The sequence below is a fragment of the Strix aluco genome, chromosome 2 (assembly GCF_031877795.1).
Source record: "Strix aluco isolate bStrAlu1 chromosome 2, bStrAlu1.hap1, whole genome shotgun sequence".
NCBI classification, from domain to species: Eukaryota; Metazoa; Chordata; class Aves; order Strigiformes; family Strigidae; genus Strix; species Strix aluco.
This window is the reverse complement of record NC_133932.1, coordinates 12,852,114-12,872,405: the sequence shown is the minus strand read 5'-3', so window position 1 is coordinate 12,872,405 and position 20,292 is coordinate 12,852,114.

Below are 20,292 nucleotides of genomic sequence, written 5' to 3'. Positions count from 1 at the left end.
CCTCCACATCAACAAATTACTCTGAGACAGGACAAGAATTGTCTGCGCTCAGGACCAAGGCACAGGGCTGGAGCTCTACAATCAGATCTAACAGCCCCAAGTTACATGACAAAGCCAGTGTGCTGAAGAAAGACTGCAAAGCAACCTAGACCCTGGCCCTAAACTTGGGCTGTTATAAATTTTACTTTTGCCCCCATTCCTTTTTTTCACACAAACCAGATACCTCCAGATATTTTTACTCCAAATTCACACTTCATAACAATCAACAGTAGAAATGTTGATTATCACATTTTAAACACCTTATCTTTAAGAAAAGTAAGGGTTTTTAAAGTTAAATCAAATAACTTTTGGGAGTCTTTTGGCATCATTGGTTCAGATTCTTCTGTTACAGAATACAGATTCAGCAAAGGAAAAAGAAAAGCAAGTATCACTTGCAGCCACAAAGTTGGGGGGGTTGCAATTGGGAGGACTACAGAAACTTGTTTTTATTTATTTCTAGGATATAAAAATGCATTGGACAATGGGAACAATCAGATTTTGGCATGGCAGGATTCCTCTTCAAAAACTGTTGGAAACACACAAAATCAATGAGTTTTCTAGTGGCCCATCCATGTGTTTGATAAGCACATGGGACAACATAAGCCTCATATCCTAATTTGACATGAGTGTATCTGACTGGGCAGATTATACCAAGGGAATGAATGAATAAAAGACATCATCCTCCCCACCCTAAGTCTGTACTTGTGCTATAGCTTGCCTTACGGTGAATTTAAATCAAACCTACAAATGTTCAGGACATATAAGAGAATAAATTAAACTGGAACCCAGAAAACAATAGTACTGCAGTAATACTACCCAGCTATCTTCATTTTCTCTAGTTTTAGCTTTTATCAGAGCCTGCTTTGGTGCTCTGCTGTGCTTATTTTTGTTAAAAACTTGTTTTGTAGTTGGGATTCCAGAAAATTAGAAAGATTATTCTTGCATAGGTCTCACAGCACTGCTGGGTGAAAGCCCTGAAGAGGAACGGCTCTTTCCATGAAGGACCCAATTCCAATCAGGCAGAGCTCCAAGGCAGCAGGAAACCTAACAGAATAAGAGCACACCATAGTTATGCAAGAGGGCTTTGTTCCTGGAAAGGTAAAGCTGCAATGATGCCCAGATTGCTCTAGGACAGCAGCCAGAGACCATACCAATGGGAACACCTGCAGGGTGATATAAGAATATTGAAAAAGGCAGTGGGAGGGGAAATAAAAGATGTGGATGTGGCTGGGACTTGGTCTCCTCCCTGGCATCTCTCTTAAGCTCAGGAGACCCTTTCCACACGTACATGCTTGAAGGCAATTCACAGCCATTAGTAAGGTGGCAATGGAGGGGTGAGGGTGCTGGGAAGAGACAGTCAGATCCCAAAGCTGGCAGGAGAAACAGCTGGAGCTGCAGTCACATTGTAAGACTCTTTTGTCACTTTGTCCCTGATCACCTGCCACCATGATCACCTGTTTGCTGCTACCTTCCCATCAGGCCACCTCTTTTGCCCCAGGCAAAGTCTTGTTCTCCTTCTCTTCTTCTGCTTCAATTTCATACAAATGATCCCCTTTTGGTGAAGATCTACCTCAGCTACTCCCTAGATCATCCCTTCCTCCCCTGTGAAGTGTTTGCAGGTCTCTCTGCAAGTCAAGCACCATCCTCTTCCCTCAGTTGCTTCTCTTTAACCTTTAGCTTTTCTGAGGCAAAGCACATTCTCCAGGTTTCTAGAGTACCAGCCATCTGAGGTGAGCAATGGCCCCATGAAATCCCACTGACCTTCTAGCTTCACAGCACTTCTGTACTTGATGGTGTTACAATACTTCTTTTTTAGTATTGTTAAATATTAAAATGCTGCCACCACCACTGCCCAGTCCATGGGGTACACAATTAACAGAGTAAACATAAATAACACTAATAAGACTTTGTGAGTTGAATGTGGGGGAAAAAAAGCCACTTAGTTTTGTGGAAAACACGGTTCTGGATATTTGATTAACCAAGCAAAACCCTATTTTCTTCTTCACATACATACAGTCATTCACCTCCCCATGCACTAAAGAACACATCTGAGGCAGTTTCACACACTATTTTAAAATGTTATAAATAGTTCTCTTAAAACACCAATTGGTGCAACCAAGCGGGATAGCCTAATAAATAAAATAGAGGGAGGAAGAACAAGAGCAAAAAGCCAAATACAGAGGTATACAATCACACACAAGCTTGTATGATGTGAAATCATTCTAAATAGAACTTTATGATGCTTTTAAGAGAGGTCTTGACATGGGGTGGAGAAAAGGGGAGCAGAGACCACAGAGCAAAGTTCCCAACTTTTCTACCAGAAATGCTGGAACAGTGAAGCAGGAGGTAGCATATACACATACAACTAGACAGGAGAAAAACTTCAATATCACCAGGTTTTTCAGTGAACTTTGTTTAAGGTTTTGCAAAGCATCAGCACCAATTCACTCTCAATCTGCCTCCATGCAGCCTGTCAGCATGCAGAACCAGGGGCAGATATAAGATGGACAGCAGTCCTTAACCTGCAGAGAAAACATATGGCATCCAGAGACCTTTTCTTCCAGATGCCCACCAGCCAGAAACCTTCTGGCATCCCTCAGTACCTGTTGGCAGGGTTTTTTCATATCTAGAAGTGGCCATGATCCTCCATTCACTAACAAAAACAATATTGCACAACTTCTTAACCTGCTGTGCTGTCCGTCTAAGGCTTTTATTTTCAGTCATAAAAATCTTAACAACCTCCTCACCTCTGCTTCTAACATCTCACCCAGGTACTTGTTAATTGATGTGATGTCTTTCCACTTGTCAGCACTCATGTTGCTAACAGGGAACCCTAATTTGTCCCTCCAAGTCTGGTACCTCTGTTGGTCCATCTGCCACCACAGTGCTCTATTGCTGTCCTCACTGCTCCACTTTGTTTCTTCCTGTATGACCTTTGCCACAAACTCCTGTTTACTCTTGGCTAGAAAGAGTGCCATCTCTGTTCAGCTGCAGGCTGTTTAGCATCCAGAGGCCACTGGGAGCCTCATGCTCTCTCTAAATGCTTTTTCATGATCAACACAAGGGTTTCCTCTCCTCGGACACTCTTACTCTCAGACACAAGTTCACTCTTAGGGACACGGAGACTTGAAATCTGATCTAAACAGGGTTGGCACCAGACTAAAATGCCAGAGTCCTCAACCTCTTACACATTTGGTTTTAGTTTATATAAAAAACCCTTATCCCTTCAGGCTAGCCAAACCACTCTGCAAGCGAATGCGACTTCCTATGACAGTACTGCGAGCTTTTCTTAGTGCTTTTAGCTAAGCCAGATCATGGCTCATTTTCTTTAGCTTGTAACACTTGTGAATCAGTACATTTCATTTTCTGAAGTCATACCAGAGACTGGGGCCCAGGCGAGTTTAATCTCTTTGGAGAATATTTGGCCTTTACATAAATGTTCAGATTATAAACGAAGCCTTATGAAGCAATTCATTTTTGCATGTAAGTGATCATATTGCTTCACAGTTACACTATGCAGTGGCTTTGTAATGAATATCTAATTTTTCAGAGCACTGGCAAATGTTTTTGATTGCTTTTCTGTAGCTATTTCAGCTGGGTTTTGATAGTTTTCTTTATCTATCCTATTTATTAATACTTCTGGTTTGCCTAGGGGCATCTCTTGGAAACATTAAAAAGTTAGGACAAAGGATCCAACCGCATATTAGTCTGTGAATGAAATTTCTTCCTTGAGCTGGAAATGTTTTGAATTCAGTACAATTTCTAATCATCAGCTGGAACAAGAAGCAGCAGTCAACACAATCTAATTATGTGCTGAGAATTGTTTGCAGGAAAGTTACAAATACTAATAAAGGTTAAGCTTAACCATAAAAATTATATTACATAAAAATAATGGTGTGCTGCCTTTAAGGGCTAAGGTAGTATTTTTGTTCAAAATAAACATAAATGCCATCAAGAACATTCTGCAAATACTAGTAACAAGCACATAAACCAATCATTAAAAAAACAGACTAAACCATGAACTCTCATAGGACAGGGCCTAGATGCTCTGAGGGCATCTTCCACAGATTTCAAACACTTATAGTACTAGTTATTAATTTAAATCTTGTCCAAACCATGAGTGAATGAACTGAGAAAATTATCTACAGCAATCAATTAATACCAGTATTTTTCTCTGTTTGTGAACTTCCATAAATCATTATTCACAGTATATGAATCATCATTTAATCACTTAGAAATACATGCTTTATGCATTGTGTCAGCCTATGGAATGCTTGAAAATTATTTGCTGTTCATAATTTCTTGTCTGCGCTGAAAATTTCATTATAGTAAAATATTACAAAATACAACAATATTCTCACAAATTTTGTGGTCTGTTCTGCATGATTTAAAATAAAATTAGGCAACTTCTATGTACTAGTTTAAAAAAAATTGAAAATTTTCATGCTGAAAATTGATTGCAGTTGCTGTCAGAATACTATTCAATACAAAGACAAGCATACACCTGGATAGAGATAATTCATGTCTTAAGTGTCTGTCTGTCAAGCTATATGGAAGGAACACCTATGCCTATTCTTGCACCAAGATAGTAAGGTAACTGCTGTTCAATATCAGGTATCATATAACCGAAAATCAGTAAAAATCTAGATATATTTATAGGGATTTTCCTGGAGAAGTAAGCACTAAAGGTTGAAATTTGCACACTGTGGGTTTAAAAGCAGAACAGTCATGAGGAAGCCATTGTGATGCAAGAGACACAGCTTCTTGAGTTCAGAAAGTGTCAAGAAAGAGGATTACAGATCTCCAGATGAAAGAACTGCCCCTGGCTGTTACCACTGTGTTCAAAGGAGCTTGTATATTTGCAAATAATTGGACAATTCCCTGCACGCCTTCTTTGCCAAAACACTACTTGAAGGGTCCAGTTCTCATCTACAGATAAGACAGTCCCTGGAGTTCTAGTCATATCATCTGTCCTGCATTGAAACCAACCTCACTTAACTCATGGAAGGAAAACCATATGAGGAGAGGAGGCTGACATGAAGCCTATGAACCTTCTTAAAGGTTCAACTCAACTGAAATGGTTGAGTCTCTACATAAGATTTATAGCTCGGTTCCTAGACATTTTTATTCATTTTGACTTTTTTTCCCAGTAAGTCTAAAGTTTAAAAAAAAAAAAACCAAACCAAACAAACCAAATACCAGAGAAGTAGCTGGGACAGGACTCAACACAAATATTTAAGGAAAAATACCTTCATACCAATGTGCCTACCTGTGAACATGCTGGTAAATAATTTATGTGAAGGTGTGATCATAAGAAGCCAAAGAGATAGCAGAGACCTTCAAAGAGAATTTCAAGTTTCTATCTGACTGGACCGCTAGCTGCATACATTTTTCCATTAGTTGCCTGCTCACCATAGAAGAAGTTCTTGTCTCACTGAAATTAGTAAGAATCACTGATGTCAGTTAAGCCAGAATTTCACTCCAGTGACTTAACAGCATATGTGAATATTCTCTGTCTTGGACCAGCTCCAGGAGGGTGGGTGAGAGAAGTACTGTAAGAAACCAAAACCTGCTTGAAATTCAAGGTTCTTTGGATTTCATTAAAGATTCACAAATAGGTCTGTTTTCCCAAAGAAATGGGACAGGAGTCAAGCAAAACCAGACTCCTCTGCTGAGAAAACATAACTTAACTATCAAAAATGGAGCAATGAAACAGCAAAAGAACCAAACAAAACCAACCCTAATGTTAAAGTCCACAAAACAAAACATGTAAATTTTGCAAAGCATTGTATTGGATGAAACCACAATTAAAATATAGCCCTCTCTAGCAATTTCCAGAAATTATTGGAAGAATTCCAGATGATACAACTGGATACAACTATCCCAGTAGCTGTGGGGTAATAATTTTGACAGAGGCACTTCCCTGTGTTACAGTTGAGATATATTATTTGGGCAGTTTTTGAAAGACTGAATATTTACTATTTGTATTGCATTAATTCTATCAGCAAAAGCAGATAATTTTTTTAAAGTCAAAATGGCACCTCTGCTGAGCACGCAGTTCTTTTTAAAAGAACCTCTAGAACTCTGCTTAAAAAGAAAAATGTAACAAGTGCTACACATAGGTCCTTGAAATATACCTCAATCCACCCTTCTTCATCATGCTATCACAAAATTCTTTTGATAGGTGATTATAAGGGATAGGTAATCTTAGAGCTATGCTTAGGGAAAATGTGACTTGGCTGCCTGGAACATGAAAGAATGCTGCAAATTAGATCTAGTCAAGTAGTACAAAAAGTCATTCATTAACATATGCACAAAAAGAAAGTACCAAGTTAGCGCTATCATTATTCAAGGAGGTCAAAATTAGTCCTTCATGTACATTCAGTTCATCAGCAATTTATTTGCAAGAACTTTTGTGAATCCTAAAAAACCACAGAATTTTAGCACCAGTAATTATCTTGAAAAACTTTATGAAATGTGCATTTTTATTCAATACTCAGCCTTTTTTATTTTAATTCTTCCAAGGAGGAAGTATTCTGTGCTAGCAACCGAACAATCCCACAATGCCAGTGATGGCCAATGGCTAGTCAGAAATGTAAAATAAAGTCCTAATTCTTAGCCACTATTATCTGTCTTTGCCTCAGTGGTCATTAGACAACATCTTCAATACAAACAGGTAATTTGGATATAATATATGAAGGGAGGTTTCTTTGACTAAAATTCTTAGACAGTATTTGTGTGACTAGGAGATAAACATTAGCACACTGGATTAAACTATTGATTCATCTAATTGATATCCCAGTTCCAAAAGACATCAAAATGATTCTCAATAATTGAGAAAAGATTACCACAGCTGAAGTTTTGCAGCTAACTGGACAGTTAGTGCTTTGGTGTGCAAGTGTTTTTCCATGTTAAATTTTTTTTTGGCCCTGCCTAATACAGACATGGAAGCTGTCGTGATCCATGATAAGTCTTTTGTCATTAAAGAAATCTACTAAATAAAGGCAAATGGATTTTGAAAATAACAAATCATATGGATAAAGCACAATCAATTTTTTAACAACAGGCAAACAAAAACAAAGTCAAAAGGTAAATTAGTGAGATAAAAGTGGCTACAATGAGAAAATGTTATCTATGTTATATGGGTCTACTGAAATGACTATGGCCTACTCATCAGCAAGGAATAACTCAGAAATGGAGATTCAAGACAACAAAGGTTGAGAAGCATATACTGATGGACAAAACACTAAATCAAACTGACTTTGAATTAAAAAGGGAAAGGAAGGAATGTAGAAGAGTAGGAGACAAAAAGGGTAGTTATGTATTCGTTGTATGTGGTATGAGTCAGTGTTGTTAATTTGCTTGCTAACTGGATAAGAGGAAAAGCAGGATCTTCAGACTCAGAATACTTTTACAAAACATGATAAATTTATTTCACAAGGAGGGAGGGGAGACTTCTAAAGAGAAAATAGGCAGTAAGAGTCAGTCCTACCAATATCTGCCTTGCAGTAAGCCTCCAGACCCAGGAAAAGGAATATACAGAACTGGACCATTTTACTTCAGAGCTTAGATGCCAGCAAAGCCACCAAAGCCTTCCATGCATGGATCATCCCCTCTGCCTTGTGTGGGAGCAGGGGTGGATCAGATGGATCAAATAAATATTCATGGTCTACAGGCAAATAAGATGGTCTTGTTTTCCTGTGTTATCTTCACCTTCATGAAAATGTTACTCCTCTAAGACTTTGCTTTCCTTAGGATAATAAGATTAGGATGCTCACAAGACTGGAGAGTCTTGTCAGCCAAGACTGATGATAAAAATGATCTTGCAGTTAGCATAGAGAAGGATAAGACATGCTAGCAAGTGTATTCATTAACACAGTTCCTCAAATTTCTGTTTGAGCAGGTTATTTTCTGACAAAGGCAAAACCTCACGAGCATAGGACACAACTGACATCAGGGCAGCTCCAGCACAACGACTCTACCCAGTGGCCAGCCATAACCAGATACCATGGAGGAGTATCTAGGTCATGTTTGTGAGGAAACTGGGGAACGCCTAAAGCTCACTGATGAACTATGCAAATGACATGTACTCATAGGAGGGCAAGGACATTCCTCCATCTCCTGAAAATAAAAGATAGATGAAAAACATGTGCAAGAGAACTATTGAAGGAAAAAAAACCCAAACACAGACAAAACCAAACCAAAAAACCCCCCAAACCTCTATAAAGTTTTTCACTAGGTTTTCCTGTATGAGGAAATAATCAGATTGGCTATTAACATGGGGCCCATTTCATCTAGAATTTATTTGCTAGGAAGGATATTGAGGCTGCATTATTCCATCTCAGTATTTTTTTGATCTGTGGGTGTTCTGCATGATTAACAAAGACAAATACCATCTTTTACCAAGGTTTATTCCCATCTAGGCAATTGGATTTAGTCCATAACAGAGAAAATCAAATACAGGATTAGGAAATGCCATTTTTTCTCAAATACAAGCTTGTCAACATATGGAATTTGTGTAGAAATATATTTAAATGGATATTTGTAGGGTGTTTGAACACGGAATGGTATTTTCTTTTTTTTTTGGTCAAAGGTATTACTTCTCAGAGCAAGTAGCTAATAGAGTTGGCAGAAGACACAGAGTGTGCAAGAAGTCATTGAACTGTGTAACAAAGACACCTCAGCCTCTACCACACCTTTCTTAATGTTACTTTATTTCAGGGTCTTTTAAAGGCACTCAGAATTGTACCTCTCAATAGCTGGACACTGACTTGTAATATTTCTGAGAGGTAGTCAAACGGACAGGGCCTCTCTGAATGATGCCAGGTGATTTTCATATAAGTAGCATTGCCTATGGTTGAAGTCAGATGTTCACCAACACTGGAAGTACATGCAGATTTGTAAAAGAACCCCATAAACATGTGCAGGACTTTGGTGTCCATACTCTCATATGGACAGATTATGAAATTTGTTTTACCAAGACATCACTGAACCCTGGAAGAATTTAAAATTCGTAAGTATCCCAGTTTTATGTTAAAGTGTATTTTTTGCCTAAGACTTTGCTTCTAGGAATACCCAGATCTATAGACTTTTGGCCTGCCTCACACACAGTCCTGATCAAGATACAAAAATGAAGATGTTCTTTTCTGCCTTTGTCTCCCAAGCTTCTCAGAGCATTTATTGGACTGGCATCTGATGAAAGGCCAATGTGATTGCCATTTTTATATCCTACTGTGTGCCACAACCTAGCATTACAGGAGGTTGTGGGATACATCCATTCCTCTCCTTTGGTATGAACCTATGACAACACATTAGCTAGTGCTAAAATCTTGACAGTGCCTGCTGTTGGGTGGAAATGACTTTTTTGCATCTTGTTGAAATAGTTTGTCTAAGCAAAAAAAAAAAAAAAAAAGTTTTTACAATTCATGGGGCTGAATATGATTTTCTAGCTTTAAAGACAGAATCTTTTGCTATAGTCAACTTGTAAAAGACTTAACTGCTCTAATCACACGACAGTTCTGCATATTGTTTCTGCAGTCATTCAGCATTTTGTTCTGCACGGTGGCACAGTTTTAATGCCAGCCGGGGATGGACTCTACCCTTTATCCAGACTTCCATAACACGTGGTGGGTCAGAGACTCTCCCAGGAGGAGGTGAGAGCTAAGTTCGAATTTCATCAAGATCAAGAGGCAGGGAAGCAAGTTTAACTCTCCAGGTCCTCTGCAAGTTTGCTCACAAAAAGGCTAAGGAATAAAAGGGGTTGGAAAGAGATGTGGGCAGCACCATCTGTTCCTGTTTTTAAATGAAATAGAGACATTCCTTGCTGTAGGCTCCAAGGAAAGGATGTGAGGGTCTCCTTTACAGAGGCGATTTCATTTTGTCACTCTTAATGGAGAAAGGATCCCATCTGGCTCTGCACAATTCCAACCCCAGCCCTATCTTAAAATTTTCCACCAGTTCAGCCTAAGTGACTCCCTGGCTGAGCGTGCTGCATTCAGCATGGTAGTGTCTGTGTCCCACCACGAGACACGTACCTCTCCCGGCACAGAGGAAGAACCTTGCACCATGGGAAGAGCCTCAGCGCCACAGACAGTTCTGCCCTGCTCAGTACTGGGCACTGTAGTGTTTGGCACAGCCATGCCCTCTGCACCTTCTGGCATGCCACGCAACATATTTGCTTTTGGGGAGACATTGACTCAGGTCATTCCCGCCGAGGAACCTGCTGCACGGCACACAGTTAGCAGCCAGCTAACAACGCTGAGTTGTAATTATACACAGCCCCTGCCAGAGCACTGTGGGAAGTCTGTCCATCCATCACCGAGTAACAGGAGGAGGGACAACTTGCCTTTTCTCATTGAAGTGACACTATTAGATGTGCCCATACATACCACTGGTTGCAGGACCAAGTTCTTGATTAGGCAGTTAGGAACGCTTGTTTTTTGTTTTTCAGACATTCTCTTGTTGATGTAAACATCTGCTGTCCTCAGTTATGACAGCAGAAAAGCGGCTGTTACAAACCCAACCACGTAAATTGTCAACAGTTAAGCCGTCTGTGCCTCTAACCAGTTGCAAAATAACAGCGAGAGCTGCAGCAGATTTCTTACTATCATATGCCAACTACTGCTCAGCTGTACGGTTCTCATGTCTCCCTCTGCCCACTTCAAGAGGATGAAGAGATAAAGAGAACAGTCTGCCCCCAATGACAGCAGTGATAACACTCATTATTATACCCACAATGCTGAAAAATGAAGGTTTTCATAGAGAGCTGCTGCATGCCACATAAATTAGTTACTCACTATTCACGAATCCTGTTAGTTAACAAATGCTCAGTGTTTCATTAGTTCCCTTGACAGCTGCTCCGGGGAAAAAATTTCCTTTGATGGTGACACAATGATGCTGGCGTTTCTGCTCATTCTCTTATATGCTACCAAAGGGCTTAAAAAACCCCAAACTCCTGCCAGAAGAAGTCTGAAATCCCTGGCTTTTGTCTGAAGAGAGTGAAATACTCCACAGAGAGAGTCAGGAACTGTTAACCTCTGTCGTTTGCATTCCTTAGGTATCAGCAGCATGTTCCCCAGAAGTCAGAGCACATTTTACTGTATACCAAGGTATCACTGTAAATTTTATTTAAGTTTCAGCTAATAAAAGAAACAAGTACAGCTTCCAAGAGGGAGGAGAGGGAGCTCAACTTTCACACATGACACTATGCTAAATTTTTAAAAACAAGACAATCTGCTCTCTCTCCTGATATCTAATCTGCAGCACAAAAGCATAAAACAGTGGTAGTCTGAACTCTTGCATAATCTGATATTAACTAGTAGATTTCCATGTTTGAGGTGCAATATTCTCACTTAAAAATCCATTATTTTTCACACTTTTCATTTTGTGCCTCTAGGACTTGAAGAATCAGATAAATTATTTTCTTACATGCTTCACTCTATTTTCCCCTTCAATAGCATTCTTTTAATTTCTTTATGTTTCCTTGATAAGTAAAAGAAACTTTAATCTTATTAAAACCTCAAAAGCTTTGCGTTTTTACAATAATGCTTCCCTTTATTTATCTAAACCAATATTCTATCTTCAGTCAAATGTCAATATTAGAAACATAGTTATGAGGCACATCCATTTGAGCTGAACTAATGATGAGAAACATCCTTCATATATACCTTTAACCTGCTGGTATTCAGATCAGCAGCCCTGCAATTTATTGACCTCAGAAGCAAACAAAATAATGAAGGTAGGCTTAGAAAATACATTAACTTTTATATTCAAGAAAAGATCCTCCCAGTATTTTGGGCTTCCTCTTCCATGTTACAACCACAGTATCTGCCTGTCTTAAAGGACCATCTTCCATATTTGTCATCTTTCTCTCCCTAGCAAGAGAGAGAAAAAGTATGTATTTACTGAGAGTAAAGGAATTATACATATGCTTTATACTCTTACCTATAGGCCTGATACAAGCCTTTCTGGAACCAGTATGAGACTTTCAGTTGACTTGATGGCAGCTGCATTAATGGCAACCCAAAAACCCCAGCCTTTAATAACCACTGATGTCACTACCAGGGCTGAAGTTGTATGTATTTTTTTTGCTATATGAGACAATAAATGTCTATTTTCTCTGTATCAAGCTATAACTAAATCACCCAGCTTAAAAAGTTATCTTGTATCAGCAAAATGAGGGTAGCTGTCTATGTCCACTTATGTGGCAGTCATGAGACCAATTTGACTTACCTAAAATTTTCCAAAGCCTGAATTAAAAACAGTGCTCTTAGACAAGATATTAGATAAAATCACAATCACATATTAGATTATGTGAAAGAAAGATCATCTGCCTTATATGGATCCATCCTTTTGCATGAACATAAGTGTTAGATGTTGGAAGTGTGGGAAAAGCAAAACAATGAAAAATCTGCAAAACACACATTTCCTTGACACATGGTGCCCAGAACAAACACAGGACGAGATGAAGATCCAGTGATTTGTATTTGCTGTGGCACCAAGGAGGAATGCAAAGCGAGGTGGAGGCTGCGCGGTCCCATTCTTTCACTTATCTCCTCTCAAGGACTGTTTTGCAGTAGTCTGCCACCTTGTCTCTCACCCTTCCTCTTCTCCCACAAAAAACAGCGCACCCCTCGCACCAAGGAATGTGCTGTGTCGTTATTCAAGAGATAATGGCTTGACCACAGTCCCACCCACTCACAAATACATACTATGATAAATACTACCCCAAGTTTGTACCTAACTAGGGAGGACAATAATCTGACACCAAGTGAGAGGGACAGACTGATGGGTTTGTGCTCTCACCCCTCCCCAGAAGGGACGCTTTTTGGTAAGATTTCCTCGGCTACACCGAGTGATTACCTGGGAATTGTGATTGCAATCGTTTTCCTTTTTGTGTGTAGTGTTATATAACCAACCTGCACTTTGTGCATTTATCGCAGGCAACCTTAAAGAATCTATAAATGTTGCATAAAAAATAAACTGTACTATTCGTGAACCTGACTGCTTGTCTTGAATGTAACCAGACCTACAGCACACGGGCTGTTTGTGCATCTGGTGTCAGACCTATAGTGATGGCCCCAGTTGGCATACCTACTAAGAGACAAGTCCAGCCACACCTAGCTCCTCTAATCTCTGAGGATTGGCTAGAACACAAGGGGATTCTTCTCTTACCAAATTTAGTCTCACCTTAAACGCAACAATGACCAAAGGGAAGACAAAAGTGTGGGGAAAGGACAAGTAGACTGGTCACTGAAGATGACCTGGGCATGTGCTAAAGACAAGATATTTGAAGGCTTGCAGAGGAAAAGTTAAATTCACACAGACTTTATGTAGAGCTAAAATTTAAAATTTTAGAGTGCTATTTCTGGAGATTCAGATGACATACCCCCCTTTTAAAATTAATGATTAACAAAAAGATGGGGAAAATTAACAACACTGTAGAGAGAAATCTCTCTTTCCTAATTCTGTAGACTATGCCTATACAGCAAAATTGGGTTGTGACTGCAACACAGTGGAGCACTCTCATGTTAATTTTATTCTTACTATTAAAACATAATGAAAGCAAGCAGTTAAGGACAGATAACTTGAATTCTTGTTCCAAAAGCTTAGATTTCTGTCTCCAATGTGAATGCTACCTGAATTAGCTAAAGTAAAGCAATTCTGTGTAGACACATCATCTAAGCCTCAGCAAAATGGAAACTAAACGGCATTAGATTTGTGTAGTGTTTTGATGATGGCAGCAGACACAGTGAAAAGGTGCAAGGAAGGTGCCCAGAGTTAGTTCTTGGAAGATTTTCTGCTTTTGTTCATGCCATAAGGGCCAGTAACACTGGCATGAAAATGTTACTGTCTAGCTGGTGGTGTTCTCACTGGTGATGGGCTTCTGGCTTGTTTTTAGGTTATGATCAGACATATTCAGATGGGTAAAGCTGAATTAAGAGACACAGTCGAAGAGGATAAGGTAATCATAAAAATATGGGAAGTCAGCACTACATACAGGTATATATTAAGTTTCACTAAGAATAATTAAAAAAAAAAAACAAAAAACAACAAAAAACAAAACCCAATAATAATAACAATCCCAAACAGGAAAGAAAGGGATGACCAAAATAGATGAACTATACAGTGAAGGGAGTGTGATGGATAGAGGCATAAGGAGAAAATAAAAAATAGCCACCAACAAAACTGGAGTGCTTAAGTGGATGTCAACGAAATTCAGAACATGATGTTCAGCAAGTGGAATTCTTTACCTTTCTTCATAGTGAATGCTTTGGAGTTCATATGTCAGCTGATATCAATGTCACAAACTACATGATGGAGCCATTACAAAGTGGAAGATCCTGCTGGGGACATTGATTAAGAGGGAGGTCACCTGCATGAATTTGAAATGAGAGAAACTCCAAAGAAAAGCAAGAGAAAAGATTGGAGGTCTGGAAATAAACTGCTAAGGAACGATTGAAGGACTAGCATTATTTTGTAAGAAAGCTGGAAGCCTTATAACTGCGTGCAAATAAAAAAATGAGAAAAGGGCACAGAGGAAGGGTGACACACTATTTTCCATGTGCACTGTGTTAGGACAAGCAATACTGGGCTTACATTTCTAGCAAGTGAGTTTTAGGTAAATGAGGACAGTGGGGATATGGAGGTTGTGGTATGTCCCTCAGGAGACTTCTAAAGAAGAGATGAGACAAAAAACTCACAGGAATACTTCCTCCTGGGGCAAGGAGATGAACTAAATAACTTTCTGAGATCGCCTTAGCTCCATTTGTAAAACCTGAGTCAAGGAGTGCCTGAAGAACAGGATCCTCAAGGGTTGCACTCTGTATCAATCACACAATTCACGTATGCAAACTGGATGTAGTCTGAAAATCAGGAGACTCCTACTGTTAATATGTCCTTGAACAACTGCAAAGCTTCTGTACAAACTTCCACAGAAGACATTGCATCCAGCAAAATCCTCTCTCAGTTTTGTTGTTAAGGACTGGGTTAATAGAGGAAACATTTTTGGTTCTGCAACACAACTGCTGAAGTCAGTTCATCTGTCAGTATCTGTGAAATGAGGAATGTGCTGTTTATCCTCATTCATACAATAGGTGCGAGAAGGTTATGAAACTTGTTCACATTCGTAAGTAGTCTGAGATCATTAGACAGACGGGAAAACACACATGCAAGGTGTCATTGTTCTGCATATAAAAGCACATGAGCATTGTTGGAAGACTAATCTTTAGTATGGACACACCTATGAGACTGGTTTGCACATAAAAAGAAATGAACTGTAGAACTTGTAATATTAAGGCAACACTGCATGTTGGTTTCCTGTGCTTAAGACTTTATTTTCATGAATATGTAAATTTCATTAACCACTATTCAGACCATAACACTTTGGGGGAGGGGAGAGAGGGGAGGCAGAGAGTGGCACCACGTGTAAACCTTCCAGCTGCCCTACAGTGTGTACAGAGAGGTGAGATGAGGTCAGTCATTATTTGCACAAGAAAAAATGGCGGAAATACTGGATCAGCAGGTGATTAAAGGACACAAAGAGAAACAGGATAACAACACTAGAACCACTGTACACGTGTCAATAGTAAATTATGCCTGCAGAGAAAAAGCCAAACCATTTATCCTGAATTAAACCCAATCAGAGTGACGTTTACATTAAACAGCAAAATCTGTTCTTTTCAAAGGAGATTTTAAAACAATAACTTAATGTGTAAATCAAGAAAGGGTCTCCTCCATTGCCTGGTCAAGCTATTACTGTAAAGCTGTTATCCTGAATTCAGGATTAAAATTCCTTTTATCTTTGCCCAGATCTCATCTGCAGTACATTTAACAGAATCAGACATTAAACGTGACTCACTAACAATTAGGCTTCTGCTTGTGAACAGAGAGCTCTTTGAACGTGCATGCAGCAAGGAATGTTTTGGGGATGCTCTTTCGTGTGAGATGAAAATTTTAAAAAGAAATGTTTCTCCAAAGGAAAATGCAAGAAAATCATTCAGGTGGTAGAAAAAGATGTTCAAACTTCAACTGTACAGAGGGAAGATGATGTTCTCTACAGAATGTCAAAAGCAGCATCCTTGCAAAATTAGATTGGAACAGTGAATTGTATGCAACCTAATTATATTAACAATGTTACAAAAATCCAGAAGCATAACAGCTGTTTCATATCTGAGCTGTGGTAAACAGAGCCTCAGCAATCTCTGCCTGAACTATGCAAACACTAGATGAAATTCAAAGCTGCTTCAGATGTTTATATGGTAAATACACCAAGAAAGTAAAAAATAAGGATTCATTTGGCCACTCTTCCGTACCTCATTAAATATAGAGTAAAAAAGAAATGCTTATGCCTTTTCTCTCATGCTCTGACTCTCATGAACAAAAACGTCTCCACTTGTACCCAGAGCGTTGTGCTGATGCCAGCCACAGACACTTATGATAAATAGGGGCTACTAGCAGCTAGCATGGGATTTAAAGTAGCAGGGAGTGCAGAACCAGCCTGCACCAGCCTGACTAGGACAGCATTTCTCCCCCAAGCCAGTGCTGCTATGAGGATTACCTACACGGTTACCCAGCCATACTGGGAAAAGCTGTAGCACAGCAGTGCTTCTGAATATTTACCAAAAGTACTCAAAAGTTTACCATGCTGAGAGCAAAGATTTGCTCAAAGGTTCCAAATCTTCCGTGAAAAAGAACATGAGCCTCCCTCTCCTCCACCGCCCCCAGTTATATTCAGTTCAGTAGAAAATTACAAGGGATTATGTGTCAAAGTATTTCAGCTTCCCAGCTTCCTAAGGGAAATACTCAACAGCTTCCAGGTTCTCCATTACCTGCCAGTATGGATGAACAAGGGCTAGAAATGTGGGAGCAGCGGTGGAGACCAGAACTTCCCAGCTTGGGTTCAGGTGTGACCGAGCTTGCAAGGTGGCACACTGCCAGACTCGGAGCTTGGAGGGGAAGACTCCCCAGCTCTCCCAAGGGAGCTCTGCTCCCTGAGTGACCCGCCTTACCCACCTCCAGAAATTCAGATGATTACAGAAACCCAGCAATGGTTACACTGAGCTCCTATGCTGAATTGCTACAACTGCTCATGGAAGAATTATTTTTTGTTACTGATTTGATCCTATGCATTTTTTTAACCACAGGGAAAAATAGAAGGCCCATGATTAATAAAAGAGGATTCAGTATTATGATATTCTCTTTCCTTTGTGAATTTTATGTATACCCATAGTCCAACTGAACATCTACTCAACCTTTCCAACTATATTGAAAAAGCTTCTCTTTCTTTACTGATTTACATACATAAAATCCCCTGCCCCGCTTCTTTACTCCTCTGGTTTTCCCACTTCCCATCAGTCTAATCTATATCTGTTCCTTGAGCTGAAAGCTCTTTGGAAAGAAAAGAGCTTGTCTTTCACAAATATATTTTGATGCCTAATAAACAGTTTTATTCCTTTTCTATAGCTGTTGGTAAATACAGTACCCAACTAAAAATTACACTGTTTTTAAGTTTTCCACTGACTAATTTTTACAACTTGTAAAAGCAAGTTTAATCTTGATTAAATGGAGTGTGCTTAAGTGTAGTTAAAATGCAATCACCTAAGACTGGCTGACTGATTAGGTGAGAAAAAGTAGGGAGAAGAGAGGCTGGCTCACTTTGAATCTTTTTTTTTTTTTTTCTTTTTGTATTAAGAATACTTTCAATATCTTATAAACACCCAGCTTTTCACAGAAATCAGAAAATAGAAAACAACTCTTAATATAAAACCCAGCCCAGATTTCTAGTAAATATGACAGGTAGTTAAAAGTAGTTTAAGTAGTTTCAATTTTATGCACAGAACAAGTGTTCTTGAACAAAGTTTCCAACGTCCTATCCACAAAAATTGGCAGTTCCACCATCCTTTTGTGATAACAACCTTGAGCTTGCCTATAATTAATATAAATCAGGTACATTCTTAGTGCTTTTTCCCAGGCATCATTCATTCCTTATCATACATTACTTGCTCCCCTGGGACTCTTTAGGTTCAGCCCCATGCCCTAGTCCTGTTGCATGCCAGGAACAGACACTGCCTAGCAGTGATCCCTGCAAATTATTATTCCTCAAACACAGTCTGCTCTTAAAATGGCCTGAGCACTCTCCTAACCTCTGGAGATCTCAGAGAGCAGTACTGGAGTCCTGGACATAGCAACATGTTGAGGCCCACACTAAAGCTACCTCAGGTGCAAAGGAATTGAGTATTTTTGCATGTATCGCTACCATGAAAGACAAAAGACATCCATGCACAGAAAAAAAATGTTTATAGCATGTTTGCAAAGCTATAGAAACTGGTGAACATAAATGAAAAAAAAAAAAAAAAAAAACAAAAACCCACCCTACATACATTAGAGCCATTTATTAGTGAGATTAGGCACAAAGCTTTTCCTGTCCTCCAGTACTTTACTGATAAACTCATGCAGACACTTCACACACTCGGGCTTGGAGATCCAGTTCTACAAGATTCTACACCACTAGGTTACATGCAGAGTTGATAAGCTGGTTATTCATCTTTCTCTTTATATCCCAAAATATTTGGGGAAGACTATTTACAACCAAAGGTCTCCTTTCCCTTTCTTATACAAATTTTCTATTCCAAAACCCACATAGAACTAATTTTAACTACTCACAGCTGTCTCTGTTTAATGTCGGGGTAGGTGATACCACTTATGATGATGTTAATATTTCCAGAACAGGATGACAAAGTCAGGCTGAGAGAGTTGGGGTTGTTCAGCCTGGAGAAGAGAAGGCTCTGGGGAGACCTTACAGCGGCCTTCCAGTACTTAAAGGGGGCTACAGGAAAGATGGGGAGGGACTCTTGATCAGGGAATGTAGGGATAGGATGAGGGGTAATGGTTTTAAACCAAAAGAGGGTAGATTCAAATTAGATCTAAGGAAGATTTTTTTACTGTGAAGGTGGTGAGACACTGGCACAGATTGCCCAGAGAAGCTGTGTCTGCCCCCTCCCTGGCAGTGTGCAAGGCCAGGTTGGACGGGGCTTTGAGCAACCTGGTCCAGTGGAAGGTGTCCCTGCCCATGGCAATGGGGTTGGCACTAGATGATCTTCAAGGTTCTTTCCAACCCAAACCATTCTATTATTCTACGAATAGCTTGGAGGTCTAATGAAATAACTACTCCTGCCCCTCTCATCTATTGACTTTCTCCTATTGCTTCGGAAATGCTACTATGTCTTGAGCATGGCCCATGACAATCATCACCTGCCCAGACAGTAGTCAGAGGCTGTCAGTGACTTCTGCAGTACCTGGGTAAGTCCTAAATAAATTGCTAAAGCATTGCAAGACAGAATGCTTCTTACTGCCAGGCAGCACAGCATTGCATCTGTCTGAAGCTTCACACAGTAAACCCTACATACTACACTTCATGCAATGGCATAACTGAGATTAAAATATGCAGTTCCCAACTGGGTCTTGTTTATGAGAAGAAACAATTACCCTGCAGTGATGACTGGTTTTGGGGCAACAATCCTCATTCATGTCTCTGAGGGATATTATGCTATAATTGCTATATCACACAGGGCTAGAAGAGACTCATCCTATGGAGAAAAGGTACAGAACTTAAAATGCACTTAAGCAATAAGCACAGTTACTCAAGCAGGTCAGAGGCTCTCCTATGTAAGGAGAAAGAAATGTCTATCAGAAAATTTTCTCATTAATGAATATATATTTAAAAAAAATCAAAAGTCTGCTCCAGCTTAGACAAATATTTGTGGTGTTTCCAGATGGAACGGCTGGCTTATGTTTTCACGTTGTTCCAGAGATATTTTAGTGCCATTTTTTATAAACATTTCTGCACAAATTTGCAAAGTAGTGAATAGAAGTAAGTGATTAGTATATTACCCAAAGCATCTTCATGGCAAAAGAAAATGCACACAGTCTTTCCTCTATTACTGTTTCAAGTGATTTCAAGGTTTGCCTAGACACTGCGGGAAATGTCTTCTGCCTTCTGCATGCCCCTCCAGACATCTGTTGTGCTACAGACAAGAGGTGCATTTTCAGTGTCAAATCACTGATACAGCCAGACAGCTGATAGTGCAGCACTTTGAAAGCACATTCTTTCCCATCACTTAAAATATGCATTAATTAGTGATTATTAGTATTAATTACAGTACATTACAAACTTATTATTTTTGATAACATTTAGTAGCACATTACTGGTTTGGTCTTCTAAATTACTACTGTTGCAGTTTCAGAACTGGATGG